This window comes from Panthera uncia, chromosome D4 (assembly GCF_023721935.1).
Source record: "Panthera uncia isolate 11264 chromosome D4, Puncia_PCG_1.0, whole genome shotgun sequence".
Lineage (NCBI taxonomy): Eukaryota > Metazoa > Chordata > Mammalia > Carnivora > Felidae > Panthera > Panthera uncia.
Genome location: NC_064807.1, coordinates 45,092,621 through 45,104,772, shown reverse-complemented (window position 1 = coordinate 45,104,772; position 12,152 = coordinate 45,092,621). Strand labels below are relative to the sequence as shown.

General features: G+C 41.4%; 1 long non-coding RNA gene across 2 annotated transcripts in view; it reads right to left on the bottom strand.

Moving 5' to 3' along the window:
* LOC125915551 (uncharacterized) overlaps positions 1-12,152 on the bottom strand; it is a 97,044-nt gene that overhangs the window by 6,886 nt on the left and 78,006 nt on the right. The gene's annotated exons all lie outside the window — the stretch shown is intronic.

The following is a 12,152-nucleotide window of genomic DNA, read 5'->3' as shown; positions in this document are numbered from 1 at the left end:
CAAAGTCCTCAAATAGCTTATGCCTTCTCCAGTATCTGGCTTGCTATCTGCTATCTGCAAAATAACTCACCTTGAAAATCTGGACTACCAAATGGCATGTAAGAAACTGGAAAGAGGCAGGCAACGAATAAAACAAGGCAAGGATATTTATTGAGTATCTACAACATAGATCATTATAATGTCAATCCCATTAAGCCCTCACAACAACCCACGTGGAAGGTTTTACTACCCGTATTTCTGAGATGATTTCCTCATAGAGGCTCAATACGAGTGCCCAAAGTCACACAGTTACTAAGTTGAAATCAGGTTGGAAGTCTGACTGAGCTCAAAGCTTGACCTCATGCTAAAGTTCCACACTGTCTCCCTGAGATTTGCAATCTACTGGGATTGGGTTGCCATTTTAACTTCTCTGCTCAACCTTAAGCCCACTGAAAGGTTTTGTTCGATAAATGGTGCCAAGAACATGATGAGGTATTTTATCGTAACAACTGGCCTATAGGTGGCAATATTTTCCACTCGTGACTGACCCAATCCAGCACTCATCAAGAAAGCCTCAATGCAAAAATGTCACTGTAATTTGAAGGCACCCTGAGACAGCTCTACCTCACAAGTCCACCCCAAAAGCGATCCAGACAGCTATTGAGCAATGACATTTCTTCCATATTTACAGTGTAACAGAGAACAAACACGTCTAAACCATGATCATTGTTCCATATAATAAATATTGTCATTGAATGAGCTCAGGCCACTTTTTTTTGTTCTTGTTCTTCCTCGTTTATTTCCCACCAACACATTTTATTGCTCCCTGGCTTGATGGCTGCTAGCCCTGAGGGCACGCGAAAGTGAAGTCAGCAGAACTGTTGCTGAAAAGTCTCCAGTTGGTCAACAGACTTGCTTGCCCATTCAAAGGAAGTAGCATGAAAGTGAGGGAGCAACGAAGCCATGGTCTTGAGATCCCAAAGATATCACTGTGTTTGGCAAACTCCACCGAACTAGAACGTTTGGCCTTAAATAGGTGAAATTATAATTATATGTTAAGCTACATCTACATTAGGGGCTCCTGGGTGGCTCAGTTGGTGAAGTGTCCAACTCTTGATTTCAGCTCAGGTAGTGATCTCAAGGTCTGTGAGTTCATTCAAGCCCAAATCAGGCTCCCCGCTGACAGTGTGGAACCTGCTTGTGATTCTCTTTTCCTCTCTCTCTGCCCCTCCCCCGCTGTCTCCCTCTCTCTAAATGAATAGATAAACCCTAAATAAAAAAAAATTTTTTTTAAAGCTACATCCACATTATCTTCATGGTCATTTTAAGAGACAGTTACCTGATGCCAGGCAGGGTACACTATATATTACTCTGTTTGGGCCTCACATGTAATCTTGTGAGGTAGGCACAGTTGTTATAACCATATTTAATGAGGAAACTGAGGCACAGAAATGTTTTGTAGTGTTCTTATTGTCATAGAACAAAACAATGGTAGCATGAGGATCCACACGCCAGCAGCCAACCTCCAATGCCCATGCTTTTTCAAAGCAAGTTTCTGATTGCTTCTGGAAAATGGTAAGATACTCAAGTGCATGCCCATAAGCAGAACCATTTAGTTTAATAGTTTTCATGAGATTTCCCAATCCATTTAAACAATCCTGTACCAAGCAGTTAGTGTGATGAAAATGAACGCGATCTGCGTATGCTAAGAAAACCAAAGCCACGGTGATCAAATGAATTTCCTCTGTAGGGTCACTTCACATACCTATTAGATTGATCACACACAGCATTTGAGATGGAATTACTCTGAGAATTTTTGGTATGGCTGGAGCTAACTTATGGTGAGTGTACTTAAGGGATTACATTTGATTCTTACCATGACTTTTAGTCAAAGTATCTGACAATGAGATGAATAGCTGTTAGAAAGGAAAGGTAAAGAGAAAACTGTCAGCCCACAGAACAACTTGTCACTGATTTGTTTCAGAGGCTTGAATTCATAACTCTTCTTCCTCTTTTTAACTCCACAAAGGTCCTTCTCCTTCCAGAAAGTTCCTCTTCCCAAAGCCAAGGACTGATAAGGAATGAGGACAGAATATCAGGTTCCTTGTTGTCTCAAGTGGCTTATTGACATCGCTAAGATTTTTCAGACTGGGTGACACCCATTTAGCTTACTATGCCCCTCATGGCAATAATCTTTAGTACTTTCTCCCTGAGAAGGAGTGAAGTACAGTGGAGTGGGATGATCCCATTATAAGAGCTAATTGTATGTGGCCACAAAATACAACTGAAAGGCAAAGGGGGGCAATGGCTTGTAACAAGGAAGCTAGGAGACCCCACCTGGGGCAATGCTCCCTATGTTATACCGTCAAGGAGGCATGACAAATGGAAGATGGCACAGCCCTAGGGGTTGGAAGGTCCAGATCCGAGTACACTCACCCTATGATCTTGGGCAAGCTCCTTTTCTGTTGAGGCTCCAGTTGGATCACTGTTGTAAGGGATAAAAGCTCACCCAGAGGGTCGGGAGACACTGATGAGATTTCATTCTGGCAGATATCGGTCACTCTAGGGGTCTATGTCAATGTTAGTTGTGAGTTGATTCTTCAGAGTTCTGGCCTTGCCTCTCACTCTATCCAAAAGCTTGCCCTTGATCTTTGCACCTCTTCCAAAGCCCAGAAGAGGTAAAGATTCGACATTGCCTTGGGTGTGATCCCAGGCAGTCTTATTAATCAACATGACTTCCTGTTTCCCTACAGTGAGAAGAGAGGAGGGAAGCAAGGTCTGAGGAGAGTGTCAGGGGCCACACCAAGCGAGGACCTCAGCAGGGACAACAAGAGCCTGCTCAAGCTGAGTCAGTCCAGTGTTTTTTCCTGTTAAATGATTCACATGCTGAGGCAAATCGGTCTGAGATGTGCACACTCTTCTTTGCCTTTCATGACCTTCCAAATGTGTTGGTGATTTTTGTTTTTGTTTTTCCTATTTCACTTCTCTTTCCTTGGAAAAATGATTGTACTGTTTTCATTCTAGGTTGAGGTCCCCCCAACCCCCACCCCCTGTCATTTCAATGTTTGGGGTGGAGCGGCGGTCATATCAAAAAAACACTGTGCTAATACATGACATTAAAGCCACTTAAATGTCCATTTTAATTGTTATTCATATTCCCTAAGCTTCTTGTGTTTTTTTAACTCAAGTAGGTTAAATTAGAAATAAAATCTCATTGCATATTATATACAATAAAGTCTGAGTCTTTAAAAATCAAGCTCTAAATAGATGAATTTTCCATATGTGTCTTAAAAGGCTTATTGTTGTACACAACCAAGACTTTTTTCAGTTATTTTGAATGGGAATTCCTTCTGGAATACATAACAGAAAAAACATTTTTCTTCTTGACAAAATTAAAACTTTGATTCATTATTTTTTTTTAATTTTTTTTTAACCTTTATTTATTTTTGAGACAGAGAGAGACAGAGCATGAATGGGGGAGGGGCAGAGAGAGAGGGAGACACAGAATCGGAAGCAGGCTCCAGGCTCTGAGCCATTAGCCCAGAGCCCGACGTGGGGCTCGAACTCACGTCGTGACCTGAGCTGAAGTCGAACGCTTAACCGACTGAGCCACCCAGGCACCCCAGAACTTTGATTCATTATTAAAAGCCATAATCCCTAAATCCTTTTAACACTCCTGGCCACCATTTTGTCCTCTCATGTTTAAGTGAGGTCAGTTGTCACCGAGGCCCTTCTTGCATGCTTGGTTCATCTCCATGCATATCTATAGCTGTAATATCCTTCTTAGACAAGTTATCCAGGAAGAGATGGTTTTACTATTTGGTTAAATCTGGACAATGCTGACATTTCCCAGCTTAAGACCCTCTGGTAACTTCTCACTATAGTTAGAATAGTAGCCAAACTCCTTTTCATGACTTATAGAACCCCATATGGCCTATTCTCTGACCTTCTCTCCAACCGATTTCCTCCTCATTCCCACACTGGCTTTCTCTCTGTTCCTCAAAAGGGCCAGTTTGTTTCAGGTGCTTTGCACTTGCCATTGCTACTTCCCTCATCTTCCTCCGACTGCTTCCTCTCCTTTTTAGGTCTAAGGTCAAATGTCACTTCCTCACAGAAGTCATCAATGTCTCCCACACCAAGCAGGTCGTAACCACTTTCCTGCATTATTTTCTTCCCAGCAGGTAAAGCACTTTTGGAATGCTTCAGGTCTGTTATACTCCAGGAGAAGGAGGCCTTTATCTGTCTTGTTCACTGCTTTATTACTGTTTCCAGAACAGCTCTCAATACATAGGAGGCACTCAATAAAGACTGTTAAAGGGAAAAATCCTGGCTCATCTCCACACCTCCTTAAAGCTCTTCCGTTATCATAGGGAGCTCTGGTTGCCTTGAGTCTTATTACACATTGGGTAACCCAGTCTAAATGATCAATTACAATGACATCATCAGATGGCTCTCACAACATTAAAAAGCTGGTAACGTCCAATTTCATCCCAATTTTGGAAAGAGAGGAAGAGAATGTTGATGACACACCCTAATTTCTTGGGTAGTTCTTTTCAAACTTTTCCAACAAGATATAACTAATAGTTTAGGGGGATTAGAACAGGAGTATAAAATGGCCCCCAAAGACAATATATCTTTCACATGTTGTGGATTTTTTTAATTTTCAAAAAATGTTTACTTATTTATTTTGAGAGAGAGAGAGAGAGAGCACAAGAGCACACACGTGGGGGAGGGGCAGAGAGAGAGGGAGAGAGAGTCCCAGACTAACAGCATGGGACCAAGACCTGGGGCTCTAATCCACAAACCGTCAGATCATGACCTGAGCCAAAATCAAGAGTCAGATGCTTAACCGACTGAGCCACAGAGGTGCCCTTTACATGTTTTTAAAATCCAGATGGGGGCGCCTGGGTGGCTCAGTCGGTTAAGCGTCCGACTTCAGCTCAGGTCATGATCTCGCGGTCCGTGAGTTCGAGCCCCACGTCGGGCTCTGTGCTGACAGCTCAGAGCCTGGAGCCTGTTTCGGATTCTGTGTCTCCCTCTCTCTCTGACCTTCCCCCATTCATGCTCTGTCTCTCTCTGTCTCAAAAATAAATAAACGTTAAGAAAAATTAAAAATGAATAAAAATAAAAAATAAAATCCAGATGAACTTTGCATTCTAATAATCACATATCTGAGTTTGATTTAGCATAAAAGAAATTTCCCCTCAAATTGTTGGAAGAAATATGCCCTCCAAGAAGATGTGTCCTGTTCACCCTGGAAAACCACCAAGGATCCCCAAGTACATATGATCCAAGCTGGTAATCATCTAGAAATAATTCTAGTGGAGCCTTGAAGGGAGAACATCCCCTACCCATCCTTTGCTACCCTCACCCCATCTTCACCCCAGTGAGGAAGAGCTCTGGAATAAAGACACCTAAGTGAGCCTTAAGTCATAAGGGGTGTGAAGTTTTGAAAAGGAAAAACAAGGCTAAAAGTTATATCTTTCTGCATCACTCTTTTTTCAGACATTTCTTTTAAATCATTTCACTGCTCTCTTTCTTTCCATGCGCTTGGCAAGGTGAGAGGTATAAACTCTCCTTGCTCCCTAGAGGAGAGAACCTACAATGAGCATATAACTCAATTTTCCCAGGACCATCCTGGTTATGACTATGTTGTCCTGGCAGTATTATTCATGCTCCCTCTCCATTTGTATAGTATATGGTCACTCCAACGGATGCCTTCCCCACTCTCCCTCCCACTTAAAAGGACAAGCAGGAACCACTCTGAACAAGTCATAAACAACATGATGTAAATCTTCTTCCAGTCCAATTTCAACCCACCAAGAAAAAGGAGTCCTTATGACTCAGATGAGTTGTCCATTTGATCCATTGAGAAAAATCATAAAAGCATTTGGGGTCCAAACCTTGGTTTTAGCAATGACATTTCCTTTGTCTAATACATTTCTGCAATTAGGAAATCGATAATTACTATGGGTTGCTCATTGAGGATTGGAGGTTCAGGATCCAAGCCATCATGGCACAAATTACAATAATAATATTTATAGGAACAAGACAAAAGAAGCGACCAGGATGGTGAGGGTGAATTGAGTTAATTAGTAAAAGCATTTAAAAATAAAATGTAATAGGGGCGCCTGGGTGGCTAAGTCGGTTGAGCGTCCGACTTCGGCTCAGGTCATGATCTCACGGTCTGTGAGTTCGAGCCCCGCATCGGGCTCTGTGCTGACAGCTCAGAGACTGGAGCCTGTTTCAGATTCTGTGTCTCCCTCTCTCTCTGCCCCTTCCCCCACTCATGCTCTGTCTCTCTCTCTCTCTCTCAAAAGTAAATAAACATTTAAAAAATTTGAAAAAATAAAATGTAATAAATGTAATATATTCAGTCAGAGATGCCACATGAATTTGAATAATCAGCCCTTTCAATGGCCTGGCATTTGAAGGCATGAAAAAGAAAACCGTTATCCCATGAATGTACCAAAAAAGATTGCTGGGGTAGTAATTATGGTGGCCACTGTGGGAAGCATAATAGACCAATGGTCCCAGCTGCTGCCCTCTGAGATCCATCACCACATTTGTTCTGAGGCCGTGCTTTCTGTGGCTGCTCCCAGCCATGACTAAGCACAGCAGGGCTACTAAGGGCAGGCCCGTTCCTGAAAGACCTCTGATGCGACTCCCAGTTAGCCTTGCCAGAACTTCCTCAGAATTGAAATCTTAAGGTCTTTCTTCCTCATCTTCTCTCCCTCTCTTCTTCACAGGGATCAGTCCTGCCTGGGGGTCGACAGCTCTCCCAGCGACCTCCAGCTCCCTCCCATTTTCTCTCACAAGGTTTTCCTCAACAGATCTTTTCAGGTCTAATCTCATTTTAGCATCTGCCTCTCAGACGACCTGAACTAACAAAGTGATCCAGGCAGGAACTAGTTGAGGGATAGCGAGAATTAAGCCTTTTAATGCATTTAAGATCATTATAAGATCTAATACCAAGAAGCAGGGTAATGAGAGATCATAAAAGAAGAAGTTGGAGGAGTTTAATACTTAAAAGGGAACTTTCCCAGAATAACTAAGTCATGATAGAAGTGGCTACGACAGTGGGGGTGGAGGTGAGAATACGCAGGGTCAGAAGTTATTCATTTGCATATCTGACACTACATTAGGTCCAAAGGCCTGTAGGAGATCTTTTTGATGTAGAACTAGGGAAATGTTGACAACATTGTTTCTTGCCATCTAGAAGAAGCCAATCTATGGTGAAAGAGAAGAAAGGCAACAGAGAGGGAAGCAAGAGCTTGAGGGGGATCCTTGAGGGAGATTTTGACCTCTTATTTCAATTTTTGAGGAAGTCCCTCTGCATCCTGATAGCTCTCATGGGGGGTTGATTGTTCAACGTTTCTCATTTCACCTAAACTAGTTCAAGATGGGTTTAGTCACTTGTCACCAACAGAGATGTGACTCACACAACAGAGAAATTTTATTTTGTTTTCTCTGAAAAACACTTGTTGTATAGTATAAAAATATCCAAGGCCACATTACTCATAACAGCAAAAATAAATAAAATGGTAACAACTCAGACATCTACCAATGGTAGAAGAAATTGTAGCAAAATCATCCAATGGCATATTATTCAGCAATAACCATGAATAAAACTACAGCTACACGTCAATAATAAGTCTCAAAATAAAATATTGAGAAACTAGTAAGTTCTAGAAGAATTCACACTATAAGATTCCAGTTACATCAAGTTCAAAAACAAGTCAACTAAACCATGTATATTACGTAGGAATACAAACACAAATGGCAAAACTAAAGAAAAGCAGGTAATGGTTTATGCAAAATTTAGGATAGTGGTTACTTCCAGAGGTAAGAGGGGGATGTGACTGGAGAGGACACACAGGGACATCTAAGGACTGAAAAAGCTGTATTTCTTAAACTGAGACATGCATATAGGATGTTTGTTTTCTAATTCTATGCATATATATTTAATTCACTTACATACAATTTTATACATATATTTATATTTTTAAAGTAGGCTTCATGCCCAGCATGGGGCCCAACATGGGGATTGAACTCAGGACCCTGAGACCAAGACCTGAGCTGAGATCAAGAGTCAGACACAACAAACTGAGCCACCCAGGTGCCCCTACATATGATAATTTTAAAACAAAAATAATTATTACAATAGCTACTATTATTTTATATAATTAAATAAGACTACAGATGTTTAGCAATAGTGTCTAGCATAGAGTAAGCTCTCAATAAATGATAAGAGCCATAATGAGATGCAGATATTTGTACCACTTAGAAGAAAATACCAAAAAGTATGTCTTCATCTGTGTACACACCGCTGTGTTCCAAGATGCCTGAAAAATCTGTTAGAACCACAGCCCCATCAGAGATTGAAACTTGATGGTTTTCAACTTTTACTCATCTAAGTGATAGTACCAGAAGAGATTCTCAGATTCACAGCCACAGACAAGAACGTACTTGGTTAATATCAGACACTCGGTGGATATACAAAGTAATGAATATAAAGTGTTTAGTTACCTGATATCACATAATTAGCCCAACAATGAAAGAAAAAATAATATCTGCATCTTAGTAGAGAAAATAAGAAACAATGGATCAAGTGTCGGCTTCGATCTATTCTAACCGGGGTCTCTTCGCAAAATAAGAGAATTGTGGAATTAGTCACGTACCCTGACCATCATTTTATCTAGCCGCTTATTTTACGACTGAAGAAGGAAAAGCTGAGAGAGGTTATTTGGATTCTTCAAGGTCAACAGTGACTTTGTGGTAGAGTCAGGACTAGAACAGAAGTTGGGATGGAAGCTGCAGAAAATGTCCTGCTATCGGTGTTCACAGACCAAAAAGAACAGAAGAAGAGACTAGAAGGAAAAGTGAGCGAGATCAGGTATGGACAGTCCAGCACCCCATCCCTTTCAAAGGAGCATAAGAGCTGGAATCCACTGAAGCTTGCAGAGGATATAGGCTCACCACTTTACTTTTTGAGTAGCACCTCTGAATGAACTCTACTGGAGACAAGTTCCTGGGAAGAAGCCACACTCAGCTAATTCTCATAGCAGAAAATATTTCATAGGCAATTTCAGAGAAATCTCCTTTTTTTAATGTTTATTTATTGGGGGGGGGGGGGGACAGGGCAGAGAGAGAGGGAGACAGAATCCCAACCAGGCTCTGCAGCTATCAGCACAAAGCCTGACGCGGGGCTCGAACTCCCAAACTGTGAGATCACGACGTGAGCCAAAATCAAGAGTCCAACACTGACTTAACCGACTGAGTCACCTAGGCGCCCCTCAGAGAAATTGCTATCGCAACCTCACCCTTATCTCTATCATCTGCATCTAATGCACTTGATGAGCATACGGTACAATACTTGTTATTAACTATTTTATTTTTCTCTTAAATCATGTTTATCCCTAGCCAGTTACCAATCTAAGGCTAAGTTCACAATTATTTCTTCAATAAGTACTCACAGGGATAAAGGATAAAGGCTCTGTACTAGGCACTAGAAATCTAATGCAAAGTGTTTAATCAAACTCCATTTACTGTGTCCGATCACGGGAGACAGTGATTTATTCAGAAGAACATACCAAGCGGAAGTAACTCGATGCGGACAATTCCTCTCAACCTTTTTGTCACAAGACAATTAAATAAGAGCTCATAAAGAAACTTTGCTTGCTTCAAAATCTTATCATCTTCAGCCCAGCTGATAGGGAAAGTAGGTCTTATGGCTGAACTCTTGAACCAGGAAAGGATCAGTCCAAAGTTTCTGTCAGGTGACGTGACCTGCAAAACTATTTCCATTCCTTGGCTTATCTTTACGACTGAAAAATGATTGCCTCTTATTTGCTTTATATGCTGGAAAATGTGGTTGAATTGCTGAAGCTGTCCCAAGCTAGAAGTTTCCTTCTGGGAAAAAAGAAAAGTCATCCCCTAAATGCAAGGTTTAATTAATGAAAAAGTAGCCTAGATTATCAAACTATGCCTTTTTCTTTTTTTTTTTTTTTTTTGGTCTGATTTTTAGTGGTTTGGGAGTTTGTTTTTTTAACAAGCAAAAGACCTGTAAAAAGGAACCAGACCCTTCTCTAATTTTTATACTCTAATCTGTTGCCACTTCACAGTGTTTGTAGTAGCTCATAACAAGAAAGTATGACCTCATCAGTTATTCACTCACTGCCATTCAGCAATTTAATGAGTTTCATTGGAAATTCCCATTTTAGAGGAAATTTCTCAATTGTAAAATAACTCTTTTTTGTTATTTACAAATGAAAAAGTTGACTTGTAATCAAAGCATAGTGGATGATTTCTCTAAAGGAGTAATTCAGGGCGCAAAGCCAAGTTTAAGCCTCTCTGTTCATTAAAGAAAGCTAGATCTAAGATCCTAAACCAGGACTGTGACCAAACTGTGTGAGCATCTAGTTGGCTCTATGCACTGGTATAGTTTAACCAGCTTATAACTTCAGAGACTGACAGCAAAAGGAGAAGTTAACAACTAGCTATTGAATGACCAAGCAATGTGCATAGACAGTGTTCAAACAATTAGCGTAATACTCTCTTCCCAAGTGATATATTGCCTGAAACACTGGGTTAAATGGGGCACCCTCTGTATCTAACGGCAGTCAGTGGACAAAAGCTGTTGATCAAATGTCAACCTCCATAGTCCACTGGGGGAGGCAATAATTTATTCAAAATGTAGCATCAGAATAAAGTTACCTTTCAAAAACTAATCCTTTTATAAGGAAAATAGAGAGAGAAACAGACAGAAGGCACAAACAAGTAGATAACCATGAATAAGTCTATCAGACAAGGTCACGGCATTTTTTTTTTTTTTTAGAGAGAGAGAAAGAAAGAGAAGAAGAGGGGAAGGAGCAGAGAGGGAGGGAGAGAGAGAATGCCAAGCAGGCTCTGCACTGTCAGCACAGAGCCAGACACAGGGCTTGAACCCACAAACTGAGATCATGCCCTGAGCTGAAACGGAGAGTTGGACACAACAAACTGAGCCACCAAGGTGCCCCAATTGTTTTCATCTCAGAAATTATTCCAGTTTAAATAAAATAATTTGAAAAAATATTTTCATCGTCAGAAAAACTAGGTTTGGGGGTTGTGTGTTGGTTTATTGCTTGTTTTAGGTAACTTTCCTATCAAGGGCCAGTTTGTGCCTCAGATTTTGACCCAGCAATAGATTAAAGTCCCTTATCAGAGATATGGAATGCTGTATCCAATGACACATATCCTTTCTCTGTCCTTTAAAGCACATATCGTCCCTCCAAAGGAACTTCACCATGAAACTACATGACACAATCAATAAGGACCTCCGACGGAGACCAACCCCTCGCCCGACCTACCCCCCGCTGCCTGAAGACCGTATCATTGTCCCAGTCAGTCATCCTACGAGAACCAGTAAATTGCATGTGTAGCTCCAGCACTGGATGAAGGAAGCAAGGACAGCAGAAAGCAGCCTTTGGTCATCCTCCCAAGGCCCCTGATGTGGAAGGAACAATCGCCTGGTACACAAAAACGATCATTGTAATCCCCAGTACGAGGGCTTGGGGTGTGGGAAAGGAAGAGCGGCCCGGAATTTGAAAGCTAGAATAGCAAGGTAAGAGATCTGAGAGCTTCAAGAGGAGTCTGTGTTGTTTGTTTTTAGTCTAGACTGAGAGCGCAAGGACTTAGGAAATATGCGTTAAGTTAGAAGACACCCTGGGGTTGTTTTCTTTCTCCACTTGGAGCCCTGAGTAATTGTGCACAGGCCAGTGCCTGCGCCCAAGCTGACTAACAGCTACAGCAATTCCCTCCCTTTCTCTCCACATCCAATCAGGAATCAAGAATGACTGCCACTCACTTCTTAGGACCTCCTCCACCTTTCCCACACTACGTGTGTCTGCAATATATCAGAAATCTCCATATTTCTCACCTGATTGGAGACCCTGATCCATAAACCAGCCTGCTTTTTAAAGAGCAGGTTTAACCAGAGGACTGCCCAGTTTAAAAATTCTTCAGTGGCTCCAAGTAGCCAAAATCCGAACTGTCCTCCTATACAGGCCCTGTCAAAACAATTACCTTGGTTCATATCCTGTCTTTGCTATTTGCCAATCTGGGAAATTTTCTTAAACTCTTTGATCCTCAGTTTCATCATCTATAACATAGGGTAACAATAGTCATTCTTCATA